The sequence below is a fragment of the Salvelinus alpinus genome, chromosome 30 (genome assembly GCF_045679555.1).
Source record: "Salvelinus alpinus chromosome 30, SLU_Salpinus.1, whole genome shotgun sequence".
NCBI lineage: Eukaryota > Metazoa > Chordata > Actinopteri > Salmoniformes > Salmonidae > Salvelinus > Salvelinus alpinus.
In genome coordinates this window covers 26,077,146-26,084,211 of record NC_092115.1, presented here as the reverse complement: position 1 = coordinate 26,084,211, position 7,066 = coordinate 26,077,146, and the positions used below count along the sequence as shown (strand labels likewise).

At 39.2% G+C, this 7,066-nt stretch overlaps 1 long non-coding RNA gene across 1 annotated transcript; it reads right to left on the bottom strand.

Annotated features, from left to right (window-relative positions):
- Positions 1-3,612: 3,612 nt before the first annotated feature.
- Positions 3,613-4,346, bottom strand: LOC139560360 (uncharacterized). Its single transcript, XR_011671924.1, has 3 exons — positions 4,242-4,346; positions 3,955-4,028; positions 3,613-3,701 (listed from the first exon to the last, which is right to left on the bottom strand). It is a non-coding gene; the product is annotated as an uncharacterized lncRNA (long non-coding RNA).
- Between the last annotated feature and the right edge of the window lie 2,720 nt (positions 4,347-7,066).

The following is a 7,066-nucleotide window of genomic DNA, read 5'->3' as shown; positions in this document are numbered from 1 at the left end:
ACGGAAAATAATTACCCACAAAACACAGGTGGGAAAAGGCTACCTAAGTATGGTTCTCAATCAGAGACAACGATTGACAGCTGCCTCTGATTGAGAACCACACCCGGCCAAACACATAGAAAATGAAAACATAGAATGCCCACTCCAACTCACGCCCTGACCAACCAAAATAGAGACATAAAAAGGCTCTCTGTCAGGGCGTGACAACATCAGCTTTCACCTGGTCAGTCTGTGATGGGAAGAGCAGATGTTTCTAATGTTTTACAGTGTATTTTATTATTCCACTTCTTCCCAATTTTTCCAGTGTAATCACATATTTTAAATCTGATATGCATACTTGTGTCTTTGACAATGAATTATTCATTCCATTCATGGACAGTTTTGAATAACTGATTTAAAAAAATAAGGATTGGATATTAAATGCTCGTCAAATATAATTTGACATTTTACTATTGTGCATATGCTAGGCAGAGATGGTAGAGGGACTCATAAACACATATTTTGTCAATGTAAAGTAAGATGATGGCAAGGATTTTCAACTGGCATAAACCACTTGAATATGAACATTCATTCCATTTTTCTTGAAGGTTGGGTTATTTTGAGAAATGAATTGTTATATCAAGAAAATGTTCAAACACCCAGCACTTGGGAAACATACAGTACCAGTCAAAGTTTGGACTACTCATTCAAGAGTTTTTCTTAATTGTTTACTATTTTCTACATTGTAGAATAATAGTGAAGACATCAACTATGAAATAACACATATGGAATCGAATAGTAACCAAAAAAAGTGTTTAAAAAATCTAAATATATTTTATATTTCAGATTCTTCAAAGTAGCCATCCTTTGCCTGGATGACAGCTTTGCACACTCCTGGCATTCTCTCAACCAGCTTCATGAGGTAGTCACCTGGAATGCATTTCAATTAATAGGGGTGCCTTGTTCAAATTTAATTTGTGGAATTTCTTTCCTTCTTAATGTGTTTGAGCCAATCAGTTGTGTTGTGACAAGTTAGGGTTGGTATACAGAATCCCTATTTGGTAAAAGACCAAGTCCATATTAAGCAAAGAACAGGCTCAAATAAGCAAACATAAATGACAGTCCATCATTACTTTAAGACATGAAGGTCAGTCAATATGGAAAATTAAGAATTTTGAAAGTTTCTTCAAGTGCAGTCGCAAAAACCATCAAGCACTGTGATGAAACTGGCTCTCATGAGGACCGCCTCAGGAAATGAAGAACCAGAGATACCTCTGCTGCAGAGGATAAATTCATTAGATTTATCAGCCTCAGATTGTAGCTCAAATAAATGGTCCCAGAGTTCAAGTAACAGACACATCAACTGTTCAGAGGAGACTACGTGAATCAGGCCTTCACGGTCGAATTGCTGCAAAGAAACCACTACTAAAGGACACCAATAATAATAAGAGACTTGCTTGGGCCAAGAAACACGAGCAATGGACATTAGACCAGTGGAAATCTGTCCTTTGGTCTGATGAGTCCAAATTTGAGATTTTTGGTTCCAACCACTGTGTCTTTGTGAGACGCAGAGTAGGTGAACGGATGATCTCTGCATATGTGGTTCCCACTGTGAAGCATGGAGGAGGAGGTGTGATGGTGTGGGGGTGCTTTGCTGGTGAAACTGTCTGATTTATTTAGTTTTCAAGGCACACTTAACCAGCATGGCTACCATAGCGATACGCCATCCCATCTGGTTTGCACTTAGTGGGACTATCATTTGTTTTTCAACAGGACAATGACCCAAAACACACCTCCAGGCTGTCTAAGGGCTATTTGACCAAGAAGGAGAGTGATGGAGTGCTGCATCAGATGACCTGGCATCCACAATCACTCGACCGCAACCCAATTGTGATGGTTTTGGATGAGTTGGACTGCATTCCTCATAATTCTGGTTGAGAGAATGCCAAGAGTGTGCAAAGCTGTCATCAAGGCAAAGGGTGGCTATATTGAAGAATCTTAAATATAAAATATTTTTATTTTTATTTAACACGTTTTTGGTTACTACATGATTCCATGTGTGTTATCTCATAGTTTTGATGTCTTCACTTATTTTACAATGTAGAAAATAGTAAAATAAAGAAAAGCCCTTGAATGAGTAGGTGTCCAAACTTTTGATTGATACTGTATATCAGAGGTGGCCAACCCTCCTGGAGAGCAAGCAGGATTTTCTTCCAGCCCTATTTTAAAGAGAAAGTTCACCCAAATTACCAAATGTTTGTGTCCTTACCTTGAAAGCAGTCTAAGGACAAGGAGACTGGACAACAATCCCTGCTTCAAACCTTCCCAATATTTCTCCCATTAGCTTGTTTACCCATCTCATTTCATTACTGTCTTAAGGAAAAGTTTCAAACACCCCAAAAATATGTTCATCCCCAAACAATCTCAAACAGTTGTCGGATTTTCAGTGTTCATTTAACATTCAAAGCATCCTGAGTACACCCTACCTGTGGTTTTAATTTTGTTTAAAAAATGTCTACCTCGGTCATAGGCCATGTCAAAATACAGAATTGCAGGAAATTAGCTTGAAAAGGTCAAAAATAAAAATGTCTAGGGGTTGGGCCAGGGGGAAATGAAATTCACATAGAAGATTTCACTGCAAGTTTTCTTTAAAAGTTGGCAGCCCTGGAAGTTGAAAAACACAAATAGAGTATGATCCAGGAGAACATTGGAAACAGTAGAAGCATGAGACCATGAAATACTGTTCATGTAGCGGTAGGTTACTTTCTTTACTGCAACATCATTAATCACAGTCACCACATGCCATCCATCCACCCACAGTTGTAATGCAAGTAAAGTCCTACCATATAAACACAAATCACGACAGATGTGATGGAAACAGGACGTTTCCGTACGATTTTAGAAATGTCTACAGGTCATTTGTAAAATTAATTATGTGAGAAATGGCGGTAGAAACGTCTTTATGCACAAATATTGACATAACTTGGAGTCATGCGATGATATGGTGTGTGGTCCTCCCACTACAACTCAGCAAACCATGCAGTTAGGCTACAGATGAAATAAATGATGAACTTCACAGGGTGGTGAAAATGCAAGGTGATGAGCTTGATGCTCCTTTCCAATACATATTGAGGGTTCTATTCTGGTGACATGATGATCGATGCTTGGCTGCCATTTGACAAATTAAAATAATCTCGCTCTTCTGTCCATAATAATCTCAGCACTAACCTGGTTTCCATCCAACCATCCCTTACAAAAAACTTCTACAGGAATCCTGCATGAAAAATCCTGCACGAATCCTGCAGAATATCCAGTATATCCTACAGGTTTAGGAAGTCCTGCAGGATATCCCACAGGATTTTCAGGGCCACTTTTCTGTAGGACAAAATTAATGCAGGAATCCTGCAGGACACACTAGGAATCATGCAGGTAGTTCTGCAGGAGTTGCCCTATAGGAAAATGGCACCCAAATCCTGTGGGATATCCTGTAGGTAATATTCCTGCAGGTAATTCCACAAGATCTTCAGGGCAATTCCTGTAGGACAACCTGCAGGATCCTTTCCTCATCCTTCAGAGAATTCCCTGTAGGACAATCCACATTCCTTCAAAAGAATGGACAGAAAGCACAAGACATTAGATTGCATGGCAATTTTATTATTCAATGCAGCAACAGCAGATGTGTTTGATTGTCCATTTCAACCACACTGCATGAAAGATAGTTCCTAGGAGATAGAAAATATGAGATTTTGAATAAATATGGTAAAAGCGTATTTTGTAACGAGTGAGCGTAATGGTGACATCACATGAACAGCTTATGTGTATTAGTGTGAATGGAAAAGGATGTCTGCAATGGTAAACTTAGTGATAGTTGGTTTTAAAATGGCTGGTACACCAACAACATCTGTGAGTACTGCTATGCAAATGTTAGACTCCATTTTAAAGGGAGAAATGAGAGGCTGAAACTGTGTGTGTTACCTTCGCCTGCATGGCTGTCCAGTGCTGCTTTCTGTGGTAGTCAGTCTAACTGTTGTTTATAGGCTCTGTCTTAACTGGGGAGGAGAGGAGAGAGATGAGAATTCACAATATAACTGCTGATGTGTGTGTGTGTTAGATGAAAAACAGAAACAAAATAGTGCAAATTATATACTGTAGTAGTAAAGGAAACCTACTCACCTTTAACTAGTAGACTACTGGACTACTGGACAAATGAGACCACCAGAAACAGATTCATTAGTAAATGTATTGTGTTATCATGCACTTACCAACTCTATTGTGGTGTGGTGGCCTTCAGCTGAACTGTTAGAAATAGGATACAGTGAAATGCTAGGTGTGTGTGTGGTTTCTGTGATCCCTGTAGTCTAAGCTGTAAGGGAAAAGAAGAGAATTCACATAGTTGAGGTGGGGAAACTGTCCAAGCAAGCTAAAAGTAAAACCGAAAGTGATGTTAGATTTAAATATAAATTGATACATGTATTTAAACTATTTGTTAATTATGACCACTTTAATTCATTGTAATTTATTTCAGTGAAAATAATGTGATATTTTATAGAAAAACAATGTTGTAAACCCCTCTTTACTAATTAAATGCAATCACTTCCTTATTTACGTACATGAAAGGTCATCAAATCAAATGTATTTATAAAGCCCTTCTTACATCAGCTGATATCTCAAAGTGCTGTACAGAAACCCAGCCTAAAACCGCAAACAGCAAGCAATGCAGGTGTAGAAGCACGGTGGCTAGGAAAAACTCCCTAGAAAAGCCAAAACCTAGGAAGAAACCTAGAGAGGAACCAGGCTATGAGGGGTGGCCAGTCCTCTTCTGGCTGTGCCGGGCGGAGATTATAACAGAACATGATCAGCCATGTGACTTGGTTACCATTGTCAAGTGTTAGCCAAGAAGCCATTAGCCTAGTAATAAAATTTAAAAAATCGCCATCAGTTTCAAAACACTTACATGTAATTGCCAGCATTTTGGAATTTACTTATTCAAATTCAAAAGGCACTCACATCTGAGCTATCTTTGATGCAGGTGCATGGTAACAGTTGAATAGCATGAGAAAAAAGAAACCTGCACACTGCTCTTGTTAGTATCACTGCTCTTTATTAAGCTTTACTATAGGACTCAAGGCCTTTGTAAGAGTTTTTACACATTGAATTCGACTATGTGTAACAAACCTGTTGTACAACCCTGATCTCTCTCTCTCTCTCTCTCGGAGTCGAAAGGAGATGGTTCCTCAATAAAGACAAAAAGTACTCTCTCTCTCTCCTAGCTGAGCCCGGCTGGGTGGGCATTTTGCCTTTGCCTTTCCATTGGCTGTTCGATCAGTCCCTCTTTTTGCTTGGCGTATCCAGAACGTGGGCGTTTATAGTATCTGGCAGATAAAATAGCACTTGTAGTGATGACGTAGGGAGCTAGGGCGCAACAGAAATGCTGGGTTCAAAACTGGAAACTGAAATCTCCGACTTCCGAGCGCTCAAGACAGCTAAGAACTCGGGAAACAAACTGGGAAAAATCGTTATTGACGGTCATCGAACTCTGAATTCAAAGTCAGAAACTCTGGCATCTTTCTAAAGCTCCGGCCTCCGACCTGAATATCACTGATGTCATAATTTGACAATGTTTTCCCCCCAAGTTCCCAGTTGCCTTGAAAGCACCAAAAAACGGGTTTATGACGGTTTATGACGTTACACAATTACGCAAGGACCACAGCGTGTGAAAAGTTATCTTCACAATAATGTAAGAGTTTCTTGCCAATCTCTTCCGCTGAAGAGAGTCTAGAAAAGTTCAATGGAATTTTGGAGTCGAAAGGAGATGGTTCCTCAATAAAGAAAAAAGGTGAATGGATTATATCGAGTGTTGGAGGAGTTGCTACCTAATGGGGAGGACAACAGTCCATGTGGACTATCTGTATGCATATGAGTTGTTCTCCCCCTTTTTCGAGCGATATGTTTATCCTAGGCATCCTGTCATGTCATATAAATCTGATTTGTAAAAAAATATTTCCTTGTGTAAATTCATTAGGTCGGCCTATTCACTGCAGTATTATTCCTAATAATTCCTCTTTAGCTCTTGGAGTCCCAGGAAAAGATAGATAGCTTGTTGTACACTTATTTCTAGCCTTTTATTTACTACTACAGCTTGCTCTTGCTTGCTGAACGTAAAATACAGAAACCAAAAGAACTGAGGTGGATTCATTACGCTTATTCTGCTGCAAAACCTTTCTTAAACGGAAGCAAACAGGGAGTGACCTACCTGAATTTGTCCAATAGAAACTCTTGTTTGCTTTCATTTGGTTATGAACGGTAAAAGCGTTCCTTAATGAATACGCCCATGGCTGCTATGGGAGGAATGCCATTTCATCATCTAACTTTTTTCTTGCACTTTGACACGTAAAATATTTATAGCCCTAATATTTCGCTTCTTCGGCTACACAAGTCCAGCCTCTCTCTTCCAGCTATTCCTGCGCGCAATAGGCTACAGGCAACGGACGCAAGATTCGTGAAATCCCAGGAAAAACCATAGGCTACAAAATCTATAGGAGATGTATTTGTTATACTCGGCCTAATAGGCTTTTCATGGAGAGAAGTACGCTTGCTCTCGCTAATTGCTGAATGTACAATAGGCCTAGACCAAATGAACTGTCTGTGAAAGTTGCGGAGAGAGGGTGCCGATAACATTGTTGCACTGATGTATTAAATGGTTGCACAGGACAGACAGTTGTGAGTAGTGAAAAACAAATCCAAACCAATTGACATCCATTAGAAAAATGGAAATCACTTGCAAACCACTTGAGCAATGAGGCAAACAATGGAATGATGTAAAAGATGTGCATGCTAAACAGCGTTTGTTGTTGAATATCTACATCTAATTTAAATACGATTTTCTATATTATATTTTTCATCAGGCTACATGTAGCATACATTGAAGTTATATTTACAGTTGTCACTATGACAATGAACACACCCTGAAGCGCTGAATGGTCTGTGTTACTACCTTATTAATATGCTAATACAATGTGCAGTAGGCTGCTTTGATCAGTTGATTGACTTACTAGTTAGCTAACCAAACCATCAGTCCTAGCTTGCT